Consider the following 16599-nt stretch of genomic DNA (forward strand, 5'->3'; position numbering starts at 1 on the left):
GTAGTCCCACCTACTCCAGAGGCCGAGGCAGAAGAATTGCTTGAACCCAGGAGGTGGAGGTTGCAGTGAGCCGAGATCGTGCCACTGCATTCCAGCCTGGGCGACAGAGCAAGACCCTACCTCAGAAAAAAAAAACAGAGAAGAAAAGAAAAGAAAAAATATACACATAAAATAATGCAAGCAAAAACAGGCCAGGCGCAGCAATGGCTCAGACCTGTAATCCCAGCACTTTGGAAAGCCAAGGCAGGGGATCACTTGAGGCCAGGAGTTCAAGACCAGCCTGGGTAACACACTGAGGCCCCATGTCTACAAAAAATAAAAAAAATAAAAAAATTAGCTGGGCACGGTGATGGATGTTTGTAGACCCAGCTATTCAGAAGGCTGAGGCGGGAGGATCACTTAAGCCCAGTTCAAGATCGCAGTGAGCTCTGATTGTGCCACTGCACTGCAGCCTGGGTGACAGAGACCCTGTCACAAAAATAACAATACAAGCAAAAACGATAAATACTCATAATCCAACCCACACGTAACACACCAATCACCTCCCTTCTTTTCTATGGTCACATTTTAGATATGTTTATTCTTTATATCCCACCTTTTTCCAAAAACATGACTGATAGCTGGTAAACAGACACTTACGTTAAGTCATGGTTGTTGCAATCCTCTTTCATCACATCAGTAAGAGATGAAAAAGACTAATAATTTTAAAATGTAAGGTTCATAATAGAAATTCTGAAAGGAAAACTACAGGGCCCAATCTAGGCTTTTTCTAATTTCTTATATCTCCATTTATGGCACCACGTAATAAAAATAATATCTGTCACAGATCAAAAATGATAAATACTTATTGGCTGAACAAATTAAACAGTCGCTCCAAAACACTACAAGATCCTAAATCAAAGACTCAATTTGTTTGAAAGCTGCTTTATCTTAAAGCTATAGTAATCAAGACAGCATAGTGTTAAAATGAATAAACTTAAAGGGTAGAATCATAAAGAAAACACAAGAGAGTCCAGAAATAGAATTCTATGTATACTGTCAACTGATTTGTTTGTTTGTTTGTTTTGAGACAGAATCTCGCTCTGTCGCCCAGGCTGGAGTGCAGTGGCACAATCTCAGCTCACTGCAACCTCCACCTCCTGGGTTCAAGTGATTCTCTTGCCTCAGCCTCCCGAGTAGCTGGGATTACAGGCACCTGCCACACACCTGGCTAATTTTTTATTTTTAGTAGAGACGGGGTTTCGCCATGTTGGCCAGGCTGGTCTAGAACTCCTGACTTCATGTGAGCCTCCTGCCTCGGCCTCCCAAAGAATAGGCATGAGCGACCGCACCTGGCCTGTCAACTGATTTTCTACCAAGGTGCCAAGACAATTCAATGGAGGAAACAAAAGTATTTTCAACAAATAGGGCTACAAAAATAGAATATCCATATGAAAAAAAAAATCATGACACTTACTTCTCACAGCATATTAAAAAATTAACTTGAAAATAAGTTTAAATGTATGAGTTAAAATTACAAATAATGCAGAAGAAAACACAGAGAAAATCTTTAGAACTCTGGGTTAAAAAAAAGACTTAGGACTCAAAAAACATGAACCACAAAAGAAAAACACTGATAAACAGGTTTCATCAGCATTCAAAACTTCTTCTCTTTGGGACATCTTTTGGGGGGCGGTGGGGGAGCTACAGTCTGGGAGAAAATATTTGCAAAGTATATATCTCATAAAAGGCTTATATCCAGAATACATAAAGAATACTCAAAACTCAATAAGAAAACAATCCAATTTTAAAACATGAACAAAAGATCTGGATATTCACCAAAGATTATATGGACAATAAATAAGTCCATTAAAATGTGCTTAAAACTGTAGGTTATTAAGGAAGTAAAAATTAAAGTACCATGAAATATCTGTACCTACCAATTAGAATGGCTAAAATCAAAGACAGACAGTATCAAGTGCTGACTAGGATGAGGAACTACTGAAACTCATACAATGCTGGTAGAAATGCAAAATGGTACAACTTTGAAAAAAAAAAAATTTTTTTTTGAGACAGAGTCACCCACACTAGAATGCAGTGGTGTGAGCACAGCTCACTGCAGCCTTAACTTCCCAGGCCCAATCAATCCTCCATCAGCTTCTCAGGTAGCTGATACTACAGGCACAGGCCACACCTGACCAATTTCTGTATTTTTTGTAGAGACGGAGTTTTGCCATGTTGCCCAGGCTGGTCTCAAACTCCTGGGCTCAAGCAATCCGCCCAGCAGATTTTTAAAAAGTTAAAATGCATACTTTCTGTATGATGCAACAATCCCACTCATTTACCCAAGGGCAAGAAAAACATGTTCACAAAGAGCCACGTACTCAAATGTTTATTCGTAATGGCCAAAAACTGGAAACAACAAATGTCTGCAGATATTTATAAATGGATAAACAAATTGGTGTACAATGCAATATTCCTCAGGAATGAAAAGGAACAAAGTACTGATACCCAGCATGAATGGATCTCAAAAGCATTACGCTAAAAGAAGCCTCACCCAAAAGACTGCAGACAGTATGATTCCATTTACTCAAAATCCTAGAAAAGGCAAAATTATAGTGACCAAAAACAGATCAGTGGTTGACAAGTTCTCGGTATTGAAGAAGACAACTGGCTACAAAGAGGTAAGAGAAAATGTTTTGGGAAGAAACTTTTTGGGAAGAAATGGGAAGAGCATTGCATGATTGCAATCATCCATGTGGTAATTCCTCCCTAAAAATGAATCATTGAGGTTTATTTAAAAATTTAAACTTTATGTCTGCTACCAATTTTTGTACAAAACCAAACCAAACTGCCAAACTTCAGATTATCTGTTGACACTTTTTAATATAATATCAAATGTGGTTTTAAAAAAGGTAGCCAATGCCATCAGAAGCTATTCTAAAACAGAGTCGGTCTGAAACTATTCTTGTTCAGAAGACTGCTCGTATTTAAAATTTTTTAATGAAATAAAATTTCTCACTTTGTTCAACTACTTATATGTTGGAGAGAAATCCAAGAGAAAATAAAAATTTTAAGTGTTAACATTCAACTGTAACAAGTACCAAACACTGACACCTAGAAAACTAGCCATCAGCTGGGTGCGGTGGCTCATGCCTGTAATCCCAGCACTTTGGGAGGCCGAGGCAAGCAGATCACCTGAGGTCAGGAGTTTGAGACCAGCCTGACCAACATGGAGAAACCCCATCTCTACTAAAAATACAGAATTAGCTGGGTGCAGTGGCACATGCCTGTAATCCCAGCTACTCAGGAGGCTGAGGCAGGAGAATCGCTTGAACCCAGGAGGCAGAGGTTGCAGTGAGCCGAGATGGCGCCATTGCACTCCAGCCTGGGCGACAAGAGCAAAACTCAGTATCAAAAAATAATAATAATAAATAAATAAATATAGAGATGAGGTCTCACTATGTTGCCCAGGCTGGTCTCGAACTCCTGGGCTCAAGTGATCCTCCCATCTTGGCCTCCCAAAGTGCTGGGATAACAGGCGTGAGTCACCACGCCCAGCCAAAATTCTTCTAATCAAGCAAAATACATATAACTGCATTCCTAAATACAAGCAATAACTAGGATTAGAAAACACAATGTAAATCACACAAATATAAATTATCTGAAATTAAATTCAAACACAGGAAGAAAATTATAAAGCTATCCTGAACAATATGGGCCAAAGCTTAAATAAATGTAAAAAACATAGCATGTTCCTGGGTGAGAAAACTAAATAAAACTTAGATACTTCTTTTTCCCAAAGTAAAGCAATTCTAATGACAATCCCAATGAAATGTCTTTTTTTTTTTTTTTTTTTTGAGACACAGTTTCACTCTGTCGCCCAGGCTGGAATGCAGTGGCATGATCTCGCCTGCAACCTCCACCTCCCAGGTTCAAGCGATTCTCGTGACTCAGCCTCCCCAGTAGCTAGGATTACAAGTATGTGCCACCACACCCAACTAATTTTTGTATTATTAGTAGAGACAGGGTTTCACCATGTTGGCCAGGCTGGTCTCAAACTCCTGACCTTAGATGATCCACCATCCTCAGCCTCCCCAAAGTCCAAGGATTACAAGCGTGAGCCACCATGCCCAGCCCCAATGAAACTTCTTATTAAACTTAACAAGTTTAATATTTATGTGGAAGAAAAAAATAAGACTACCAAAACAAATGAAAAGAAATTGGGAAGCCAAGGTGGGCAGATCACTTGAGGTCAGGACTTCAAGACCAATCTGACCAACATGGTGTAACCCCATCTCCACCCAAAAAAAATACAAAAAAAAATTAGCTGGGAGTGGTGGCATGCACCTGTAATCCCAGCTACTAGGGAGGTTGAGGCAGGAGAATCACTTGAACCCAGGGGTCAGAGGCTCCAGTGAGCCAAGATCATGCCACTGTACTCTAGCCTGAGTGACAGAGTGAGACTCCATCTCTTAAAAAAACTGGCCTAGTGAGAATACTAAACTAAATTATAAAGCTACAATAATAAAAACAGTATGGCACTGAACAAGAGCTATATCTGACTCTATAACTAATATAACTGAAAAGATACTACATCACTGTGGAAAGGAAGAATTGGTTAATAAATAATGACAAGATGGCTAAATAGCAATTGCAGGGGAAATAGTTTATTAAACCATTTTTTAAAAACATTAAATATAATGTACTTATTTGTCAAACTTCTTGGAGAATAAGTTCTTCCAAGTATAGAATAGGAAAAACAAAACAAAAGTTGGACAGATTTTGACTCCTAAGATAACACATTTCTACATGTCCAAACAATGACCAATATTAAAAGACAAATAATTCATCATGGAAATGTTTCTAGCAAATATGACAACAGATTAATATATTTGTAAGTCTCAGGTAGATCAATAAGAAAAACACTAAGGCTCTAACATAACTAGGACAAGGCCAAACAAGTCAATGAAAATAAATATCATTAGTAAACAGACAGGAAAATATTCTGCTTCACGAATATTTAAATGGCACATGCCATGAAATTAGCAAAAAATGTAAAACGCAATTAGCTTATACTTATAACAGAAGAGTAAAAAGGGACATCTTTATTTACTGCTGCTCTAAATAGGCCCAACTCTTGTAAGAAGCAGCCTAAAGGAAAAATTACTCATGAAACGTTAAAAATATCCACACACTTGAACTCAGTAACACTATTTTTATGGAAGCATCCTAAAAAAAAAATCCTTAAAAAAAAAATCAAAGTTACCTACACCAAGATGTTTACAGCAATTATTTGTAATAAAAAATTTGGAAATAAACATTCAAACAAAAAAATCTGAACGATGGTTGCTGTTGAATCTGCTTAACCAGTTATCCTAAAACCAGTCTTCATGGTTCCCATTCCAGTCCATCCTCCATACTGCTCCCAGATTGTGTCTAAACAGCAAATATATCAAAGCTTAAAATCCTGAAATGGTTCCCCCCACCTTAAAAAAAATGAACATCTTGGCAAACTACAGTAAGGTCCAAACTAGGTTGGTCCCTGTCTAGAGCCTCACCTCTTGCCACTCATACCCAATGCATTAGCCATAAAGAACACATGCAGAACTATTTGGAAGTATTTATAGCTCTCCAGCATTCATTAAATAAAATGCCAAAAAGGTCTTAATCCATACTCACACAAGGATGCTGGCTTCATGGCACTTAAAGCATAGGAACAATAAACGCCTACCAGTGGGTTAGGTCTGGTACTAGAAGAAGAGCTTCTTAGAGTCATAGAGGACAGTTCAACTCAGGTCAGGGAAAGTTCTAGGGATAACAGTAATCTTTGAGTTGAGCCTTAAAAGATGGGCAAGTATTGCTAGGGGCGAGGGCATTCATAATTATACTGAGTCATGAATAAAACATTAAGTTCTACTAAGTATGGTCTATTTGAAAAGAGGAGGACATATTACGTCTTTAAGACTCTCACCAAAAAAGGCTCAAATAGGCCAGCCATGGTGGCTCACACCTGTAATCCCAGCACTTTGGAAGGCTGAGGCAGGAGGATCTCCTGAGCACAGAAGTTCAAGACCAGCCTGGGCAACCTGGAGAAACCCCACCTGTACTGGAAAAAAAAAAAAAAAAAGGTAAAAAAATCAGCCAGTCACAGTGGTATGGACCTGTAGTCCCAGCCAGTTGGGAAGCCAAGGTGGGAAAATCACCTGAGCCAGGAGGTCAAGGCTGCAGTAAGCCGGGATTGCTCACTGCACGCTGTTGCCACTGCACTCCAGTGTGGGCAACAGAATGAGATTCTGCCTCAAAAAAAAAAAAAAAGGCTAAAATAAAAATCTTGTATGCCTAAGCATGACCCTACTTTTATCTTTAAAACTGAGTTATGTTAAATGAGATGTTAGTATGTTGTGATAGTAACAGCTCAACCAACAAGAAAAAAGTAAAAGTGATGACTAAAATACACAGACTTTATTACGAATACCAAACTACAAAAAGGACCTTGGCATGTTCTACTGCCTGCCTGAAGAGGGTCAGACTAGAAGACAGAATTTAAGAGAAAAGGAAGGAGCTCAACTACATTGGCTTCCTCCTCAGAAACCAAGAAAATAAAATGAATTGGGGACATTCAAATCACTAACACCTCTAGTATATAAAGTCATTACGGGCCGGGTGCCGTGGCTCATGCCTGTAATCCTAGCACATTGGAAGGCTAAGGCGGGCGGATCACCTGAGGTCCAGAGTTTGAGACCAGCCTGGCCAACGTGGCAAAACCCGTCTCTACTAAAAATACAAAAAAAACCCAGCCAGGCGTGGTGGTGGGTGCCTGTAATCCCAGCTACTCGGGAGGCTGAGGCAGGAGAATCACTTGAATCCGGGAGGTGGAGGTTGCAGTGGGCCGAGATCGAGCCCTTCAACTCCAGTCAAGAGTGAAACTCCAACTCAAAAAATAAATAAATAAAGTCATTATGGTGTATAGGCATACTTAAAAACCTGTGAAATAGAATTAAGCTACAATTTTTAAAGCCTTGAATCGATAAAATTATGTAGTGAAACAAGATTAAGACGCTAACATATCTAAAGGGAAATTTTTAAAGTTAAACTTCCTTACATTATAGACAAGGTTAACCTTATTGCCAAGGGCTTTGAAATTAATAACATGAGAAGCAGCATACAAAAACATTAAATGTATAAAAAGGTCTGAAACAAATGTTCTGGAGGAGTAATCTTATTCTACTTCTCCATACCTAAGAATTTAAAATATTAGAAATTACACTAAACTGCTTTTTCCAGCCTTTGGTTTTCAGAAACAATAACGGTATAAAAAATTATCCCAAAGTTTTTACTGTAAAGAATATTTTTCTATCCAAACCATTGGAAGAAAAGCCTGTATCAGATATAAGTATAATGATATAGACATTATACATTTTGTAATCAATGTTATAGAAATAGTAGTTGAAGTTGATAGTGTTACCATACAGCCCATTTCAATGATCATATGTTAATGTGTCATAAAGAACGGAAGTAGCTTGATGGATGAAATCAGATTCTAACCCCCAACTGCCTGAGGAATCTAAAATTTGGGATCAAATTATTAAATTAGCCCCACCTTCTTAGCATTGACAAATACCAAACAGTTCACTGATTGTGGTTTTAAGAATAATATGTGGAAAGGTCTAATATCAATTGTGGGCAGAGATCTCATGGTTTAAATATTTCCTCTTCTTCAGAGAGAGTGTGTATGAGTGTGTGAGTGTGTGTGTGTGAGTGTGTGCATCACCATGTAAGAAATGTTTATACCTTTCAGCAAAGGGGCAATTCCACAATAAGGTTATTATCAAGTAACTAAAGTTTATACAGCATCTTGAAATCAAAGGTACTCTATAAATTTAAAATACTAATATGATATTAACTTAAAGCAAAGAACAATAATTTTAAAACACCTTATAGCCCAAGTGTATTGTAAACCAAATATAAATTCACTGTGGGGTCTGTCTTTTTTTAAGTGATTTTTTTTCCTCTATTAGGCAACCCAGATCTAAATGAACTGTTAAACACTTAGTCTAAAGGTATGCCAAACATTTCTTAAGGTCTTCACAAAGAATCAATTTTTTTTTTTTTTTAAACAAAATGAGGCCTAGGTTAAATGTTTTATTTGGCTTCTCAAGATGGACTGAGAAGTTGGGCACCAGCTCCAGACCAATTCCTGGACACACATCAAACACAGCCCTGTCATTTATCCAGTCAGTCAAAACAATCTTTTCCATCTAACCCTTTAATGTTTATGTCCTAAAAAGCTGCTAATTGAATCCAGCTCTTGAGATCTATTTGCTAAAATCTATACCATCTAATTTATAAAAGATGAACAAAAATGGAAAAAAAATATGTTAACTTTCCTGGCAAAACAGAAGAGACTCCACTGTAACCAAAGAAGGAAGGACAATGTTTTTAATATTTGTCAAATTTTAAGAGAAAACTATTCAGAGACAAATAGTTGTAAGAAACTCAGAGTACCTCAAACTGTTTTTACTATTAAGAGGACACAGGGTATTTAAAATTCCTCAGAAAAACCTGAAACAAAATCACTATAAATGTAGTTCAATATTCCCCCTTCCCCTAAAATATAAGCATAATCTTTCCTCTTAATAAACTTTAATTATAAATTTTTATAATGTATCATAGGCAGTACGGAAACCACAGATAAACACTTTAAGATCTATTAAGTCATACTAAAAACCTCAACTAACCTTATCTGCAGAAAATCAAAAACCCTATTTTTTCCCTCATTTTCTCTACATAACCCAGAGGAAAGTAAATGGAAACAGCCTATTTCTGATGCTTTCTGCACACCTGGGATCACATGTTCTTTCCACGATCACTGACTACAGATAGCAACAGCAACAGATAAACTCTAAAGCAACAAAGATCCCCTATAAAGGTTTCCATTGACTCCTCCCAATGTAAGGACACTGAATGGGGGGGAGGGGGTGGAATACAAGTATCCTCCAATCCAGGTTTTCCATTAAGAATCACTCAGTTAATGATTCCCTGCAATTTTCCCTAGGGAAAGGAAAACTGCCATGAAGGTAATATATTATTTAAATTGCAGCCAACATACATTCAAGCTAAATTCTCAAATACCAAATTCACTGCAAGTTTTCATCCAGCAAGTTCAGCCAGTGGACTGGGATGTGACACACAGGCATTCAACTACAAAATTAGTCCAAATAAATCTCAAAGTCTAGTGTGGGCAAACATAATTACAGTTTATCCGTACACGTGCACGCACACACAAATCCTCTACGGAAAATTATCTTTCTCACCACTCACCCGAATACAAACGTGGACAATTTATCAGGGGTAAATGGTGAAGGTAGGATAACGCCGTGATTCCAATTCCTTTTCAAACCAAATACAAGTTCTCCTAAAACGGGGGTGGCATGTCCATGTAAGAATACCAAAAATGGCACTGTAAGCAAAACGTACCTGTAATGTTAAAGATTTCATGCACCTGGAATCATAAACACTTTGTAAGTGTAGTCTTCTATCTGGCAACCCCTCCGGACATTCTTTTCCATTTAGAAAAAGGAAGGGGGAGGGTGGGGAGAGTAACAGAAGGTTTGCCCGAAAGTTTGTATGAGCACATACTTAGAAATGCACCCCCCAACAAAAAAGTGTGTTTTTAAAGCAGGTCTGGAGTTAGAAGTTAGACACAAGTTCTGCGGCCTAAAAGGAACAACCCCAAACATGCCACCCTACAATCAGACACTTCCAAAACACAGTGTACAATGAGCCCAAGCCGTCGGATCAGACAGGCACACCGGAAAAGTCAACCTGTCTCCTCTCCTCAGAGAGACGTGAGTTTAAGGTGTGTGGCCCCGGCAGCGGTGGCCGGCGGCGGGGAGTAAAGGTTTTTCATGCGGACATAACTGGGTGTGTAAGGTAACAACCCGGGAACACACACGCACACCCTCCCATTAAGCGCTCCATCTTTAAGGATTGTTTACTGCGCGCAGTCAGCAACCGGATTCAATAATCCTCGCCACGGGAGCTCTTCATCCCCTTCACGATCTCACCTGGGCGGTAGCCCAGGGGCTGCTCCCCGAGCCCCGGGAGGCAGCGTCTGGCTCCTTGACCAAGACTTTCCGACCTGAAATCCGCCTGCGATGCGAACCGGTGTATTCTCCCCTCCACAAAAGACCACCCCCCGCCCCGAGTCATCCTCGGCTTTTTAAAGAATGTCCAAACCAGAGCAAGTGGTTTTCCAACTACTCTCCCTGAACTAGGCCTTCCCATTCCTCCGACCCCCAACTCATCATTGATCGCGACCCTGGCCCTTCCCAAGGCCACAGGCACCCCCCGCCAGCTCGCCCACCCCGCGGCTGCCCAGCCCGGCCCGCCGCCCCCCCTCACCTGTCAGGCGCAGCTTGACGGGCCCGTTCCTCCGGCCTCCGGGGTTAGACATGTCCCCGGCGGCGGGGGCGGCGGGCGGGACGGGGACGGGGGCGACGGCGAGGCGCGGCGGAGTCACCACAGCGGCCGGGGCTGGGGCCCGAGCAGCCGGCGCCGCGGCCGCCACGGCCGGAGGGTCCCGGATGTGCCGAGAGTCGTCGCCATGAGCCGCGGAGGGAGCGGGACGCCGAGCTCCCCCCTCCTCCCACTTCTCCTTCCTCGGCCCGGGCCGCACAACAAAGCGGCAGCCGCGGCCGCCCCCGCCGCCTCCTCGCGGCCGCCGAGGCCTTTCCCTCCTCTCGTCTCGGCGAGGCCCAGTAGCCGACGGGGCTGGTCGGCTGAAGCGGGCGGTGCTCGGCGGCGCCGGAGCAGAACTCTGGGCTCGGCCGCTTCCTCCTCCACCCGCCCTCTTGTCTGAGGGACCCGGGACCTGGGGCCGCCGCCGCCACTCGTCGGCTCCAGGGGGCGGGGAGGAGACGGGAGGCGGGGCCGGCGGGGCGGGGCGAGCGGGGCGGGGCGGGGCCGGCGCGCAGGGTGCCAGGGCGGGGCCGGCGGGCACAGTCAGTCAGGGAGGGTGTGAGCTGCCGCCGAGGGTCCCACGCGGAACGCTGGGAGGGAGCAGGCAGGGAGCAAAGCGGCGGCGGGCGCGGCAGCTCTGTGGCACCTGGAGGGGTTTAGTGTCCGGTCCACTTAAGGGAGAACTTTTGTCCAAGCAGGGCCAACTGCATTTTATTAGACGCCCACTGCGTGCAGGGCGCTCCGAGAGGCTGGGGCGAGGAAGGTTAGAACCGAGTCCGCTGCCTGCCGGGAACCTGGCGTCTTTCGGGCGAGGGAAGAGACAGCATTCCCACGCCGATGGTTCCAGCAAAACCCCAGGAATGCTCTGCTCCTGGTCTTGTAGTTGACACCTCCATCCGGGACTCACCTGGTGGAGGAGATCAGGTTACCTGCCGACTCCCGCTCTTTTCAGGTGCAGCCAAGGATGGGGAGATGATACGTCTTAAAGGATTAACAAGATAAACCTTGGAGAGTAATGTATGAAGAGTTGTTCATACGCTACTGTATTTCGTTATCTCAGGAGGAGAAAGAGAAAAGTTTTTTAAAAATGTGTACCTTATCCTTTGACATTGTAACTGTACTGCTAGAAATTTATTTTTTATTTTTTTGTTTTTAGACAGGGTCTCCCTCTGTCGCCCAGGCTGGAGTGCAGTGGTGCGAACACGGCTCACTGCAGTCTCAACTTCCCGGGCTCAGGTGAGCCTCCCACCTGAGCCTCTGGAGTAGCTGAGACCACAGTGTGCACCACTACGCCCCACTAATTTTTGTATTTTTAGTAGAGACATGTTTAGTAGAGACGTTTAGGTTTTCCCATGTTGCCCAGGCTGGTCACGAACTCCTGACCTCAAGCGATCAGCCCGCCTCGGCCTCCCAAAGTGCTGGGATTACAGACCTGAGCCACCGCACCGGCCCTATTCTTGACAAATAATCGTACAGAAGATGTTCTTTGCTATATTCCATTAATAACAAAAGGGGAATGAGGGAATAGCATAATAGTCCAGGAACCGCATGGTTTTTTATGCAGCCATGTAACTATTTTTATGAAGATCATATAATATGGAAGAATGTATATGTAATGCAAAGTTTAAAAACAGAATAGAAGTTGTATGCATATACATGCGAAAGTATCTAGCACAATGTAAACTACTAAGGACAACAGCGTGGGGGATTTTTTACGTGATTCGTTAGTTTTGCTTTAGGCTATTATAACATTAATGCAATTTTAAATGTTTTGGATTAATATATTTTAATCCTTATTCCATGCCAGTCATTTCTTTTAATACATCAGTAAACTCACTTCTCCAGATAGTTACCTGCGAGAACATTTCATCAGTTTGGATACAGCCCTGCAATTAAAAGTAATCCAAAAAAGTATATGAAGTTCTAGACATCACACTAAAAATACCACAGATAGGCCGGGCACAGTGGCTCACGCCTGTAATTCCAACACTTTGGGAGGCCGAGGTGGGCGGATCATTTGAGGTCAGGAGTTTGAGACCAGCCTGGCCAACATGGTGAAACCCCGTCTGTACTAAAAAAAAATACAAAAAAATCAGCCGGGCGTGGTGGCGCATGCCTGTGGTCCCAGCAATTAGGGAGGCTGAGGCAAGAGAATCGCTTGAACACGAGAGGTTGCAGTGAGCCGAGATCACGCCACTGCACTTCAGCCTGGGTGACAGAGCGAGACTCCATATCAAAAATAAATAAATAAATAAAAATTAAAATACCAGAGATAGTGCCAGCAATTCATTCAACAAATATTAAGTGGCCATTTTGTGCAAAGCAATGAACAAGGTCCTTTAGAAATGCTTCCTTGTACTACAAATATATACGATGTGAACAATATCAATATCAATGTAATATATCAATGTGAACAATAGCTGCTACCACAATTTAAGAGGCCAGACAGTGGCAAAAAACTTAGCAAACTGATGTACACATTCACATTTACCTTATTTTTATGGCACACGCTTTGTTCCCAACCACCTGACTAACATAATTTGTAGCCTTGTATTAGGTAATAGAAGTTAGGATTTCAGAACGTGATGGGAGACCTGGGGGAGGCTGCTGCTTCTTTTTTTTTTCCTCTCTCTTTTTTTTTTTTTTTCAGACAGAGTCTTGCTCTATTGCCCAGGCTGGAGCGCAGTGGCGAAATCTTGGCTCACTGTAAGCTCCACCTTCCGGGTTCAAGCAATTCCCTGCCTCAGCCTCCTGAGTAGCTGGGATTACAGACGCCCACCACCGTGCCCAAATAATTTTTGTATTTTTAGTAGAGATCAGGTTTCACCATCTCGGCCAGGCTGGTCTTGAACTCCAGACCTTGTGATCCATCCGCCTCGGCCTCCCAAAGTGCTAGGATTACAGGAGTGAGTCACTGCACCCAGCCAGAGGCTGCTTGTTTGGAAGTTTAAAGCAGTACATTCAAATATGTAAGTGACAGCATAGAAAAATGTATATAGGGTTAACGTGCAGAGGTTTGTATTTAGGCTTTCCTGTGAGTTTAAATCCTGTTGTTTAAAACAAATATTCAGATAAGAATAACACTTTAAAACCATTCAAGGGCTGGGCATGGTGACTCATGCCTGTAATCCTAGCACTTTGGGAGGCCAAGGCAGAGGAATCACTTGAGCCCAGGAGTTTGAAACCAGCCTGAGCAACATGGCAAAACCCCCTATCTACAAAAAATTAGCCAGGAGTGGTGGCATGCACCTATAGACCCAGCTACTCGGAAAGCTGAGATAGAAGGATCACCTGAATCCACGGAGGTCAAGGTTGCAGTGATCCGAGATCACGCCACTGCATTCCAGTGCCACTGCATTCCATCCTAGGCAGCAGATTGAGACTCTGTCTCGAAAACAAAAAAAAAGAAAGAAGGCCGGGTGCAGTGGCTCACACCTGTAATCCCAGCACTTTATAATGCTAACTGTAATATTTTGGCAGTTTTTTTTCTATCAAATTGGGGAAATTCTCTCCATATACCTATTTTATCTCAATTTTATTATGAGTTGGTGTTGAATTTTGTCAAATACTTTTTTTCTGAAATTAATTGACATTCTTTTTTTTTCTTTTTAGCCTTTTAGTATGGTAGACTACATTGATTAGTTTTCAAGTATCAATGAGCTATGCATCCTTGGAATAAACCCCACTTTGTCATGTTGTGTAATTCTTATATATTGATTAATTATATTTGCTAATACTTTGTTAAGGATTTTGCATCTTTATTTATGCTGTGTATTGGTTGGCAGTTTTCTCCTTTTTTGTGTGTGCTTTCTTTGGTTTTGGTGTCAGAGTAAATACTAACTTCTTAGAATGATTGAGCGATGGTGTTCTCTTCTATTTTCTGAAGGAGTTTAGGCAGAATTGGTGTTAATAATATAATAATTTTTTTTTTTTAGATGAGTCTTGCTCTGTCGCCCAGGCTAGAGTGCAGTGGCGTGATCTCGGCTCACTGAAACCTCCGCCTCCCAGGTTCAAGCGATTCTCCTGCCTTAGCCTCCCAAGTAGCTGGGATTATAGGCACATGCCAGCATGCCCAGCTAATTTTTATATTTTCAGTAGAGACGGGGTTTAACCATGTTGGCCAGGATGGTCTCCATCTCTTGACCTTGTGATCCGCCCACCTTTGCCTCCCAAAGTTCTGGAATTACAGGCATGAGCCACCGCGCACAGCAGTGTTAATTATTATTTTTTATTTATTTATTTATCTATTTTTTATTTTTTTGAGACGGAGTCTCGCTCTATCTCCAGGCTGGAGTGCAGTGGCGCGATCTCAGGTCACTGCAACCTCCGCCTCCGAGGTTCAAGTGATTCCCCTGCCTCAGCATCCCAAGTAGCTGGGATTACAGGCACACGCCACCACGCCCAGCTAATTTTTTGTATTTTAGTAGAGACGGGGTTTCACCATGTTAGCCAAGATGGTTTCGATCTCCTGACATGATCCGCCCGCCTCGGCCTCCCAAAGTGCTGGGATTACAGGCTTGAGCCACTGCACCCGGCTGGTGTTAATTATTTTTTAACTGGTAGAATTCTCTAGAAAAATTATCTGGGTCTGGAGACTTCTTGTTTGTGAATTTTTTAATTACAAATTTAATTTTCTTAATAGTCATAGGGCTGTTCTTATCCATTACATATTGGATGAATTGCTGTAGGTTATATTCATTTTTTTGAGGAATTGGTCCATTTTATCTAAGTTGTTGAATTTATGTAGAATTAGTTTTAGTATTTCCTAATCATCTCTTTAATGTCTGTAGAATATTTATCCCCCATTTCTTCTTCTTCTTCTTTTTTTTTTTTTTGAGACGATGTCTCACTCTGTCGCCCAGGCTGGAGTATAGTGGCGTAATCTCAGCTCACTGCAACCTCTGCCTCCCAGGTTCAAGCGATTCTCCTGCCTCAGCCTCCTGAGTAGCTGGGATTACTGGTGCCCGCCACCATGCCTGGCTAATTTTCGTATTTTTAGTAGAGACAGGGTTTCACTATGTTGGCTAGGCTGGTCTCAAACTCCTAACCTCAAGTGATCTACCCGCCTCAGCCTCCCAAAGTGCTGGGATTACACGCGTAAGCCACCGCACCAGCCCATTTCATTTTATTTTGTAACATTAGTAATTTGTGTCTTTTTTTCTCCCTGTGAGAGGCTTGCCAATTATTTTATCCTTTTAAAAAATCAAATTTTTGTATTGATTTTATGAATTAGGTTCTATGTTCAGTTTATTTGATATATTCACTTGTCTTTACTATATTCTTTTTTCTTTTTGATTTTTTTCTTCTTTTTCTAGGTTCTTGAAGCAGGAGCTTAGATTATTTATTATTTATTATTAGATTATTTATTTCTAATATATACCTTAATTGCTATAAATTTCCCTCTCAGCTCCCCTTCAGCCATGTCCCACAAATTCTGTATTTTTGCTCTTCTTTGAAACTTCCTCCTTGACCACTGGGTTATTTAGAAGTGTGTTGTTTAATTTCCAAGTGTTTTGATATTTTGCTATCTTTCTGTTACTGATTTCTAGTTTGATTCCATTGTGACCAGACAACAGAGTCTGCATGATTTCAAATATTAAGTGGCTATTTTGTGCAAAGCAATGAACAAGGTCCCTTAGAAATGCTTCCTTGTACTACAAATATATATGTGAGTGAGGGGTACAGCCTCCGTTAGAAGCTCTCAGCTTCCTTCTGGGGCAATGGGACGCACCTCTCTCCTGCCTCCTGGGCACTCACGCGCTCTCTGGCTCTCTCTCTCTCTCTCTCTGTGTCTCTCTGTCTCTCTCTGTGTCTCTCTGTCTCTTTCTCCCTTTGCTCCCTTTCTCTTTCCCCCACGCCCATACGATGTGAACAATATCAATATCAATGTAATATATCAATGTGAACAATAGCTGCTACCACAATTTAAGAGGGCAGACAGTGGCAAAAAACTTAGCAAATGTACACATTCACATTTGCCTTATTTTTATGGCACATGCTTTGTTCCCAACCACCCAACTAACATAATTTGTAGCCTTGTATTAGGTAATAGAAGTTAGGATTTCAGAACGTCATGGGAGACCTGGGGGAGACTGCTTGTTTTGAAGTTGAAAGCAGTACATTCAAATAATGTAAGTGACAGCATAGAAAAATGTA

At 41.8% G+C, this 16599-nt stretch overlaps 1 protein-coding gene across 19 annotated transcripts in view; it reads right to left on the reverse strand.

Annotated features, from left to right (window-relative positions):
* The window catches only part of LOC107968981 (leucine-rich repeat-containing protein 37A), an 82127-nt gene extending 71226 nt beyond the window's left edge, over positions 1 to 10901 (reverse strand). For 14 of the 19 annotated variants that reach the window (XR_010152813.1, XR_010152814.1, XR_010152812.1 and 11 more), the window contains exon 1: positions 10387 to 10874. The gene's annotated coding sequence lies outside the window, so the exon portion shown is untranslated. Of the gene's footprint in view, positions 1 to 10386 lie in introns of all 19 variants that reach the window. The other 5 variants (XM_054671319.2, XM_063798405.1, XM_063798406.1 and 2 more) reach the window with 4 other exon arrangements.
* Between the last annotated feature and the right edge of the window lie 5698 nt (positions 10902 to 16599).

The sequence above is a fragment of the Pan troglodytes genome, chromosome 19, assembly GCF_028858775.2.
Source record: "Pan troglodytes isolate AG18354 chromosome 19, NHGRI_mPanTro3-v2.0_pri, whole genome shotgun sequence".
NCBI lineage: Eukaryota > Metazoa > Chordata > Mammalia > Primates > Hominidae > Pan > Pan troglodytes.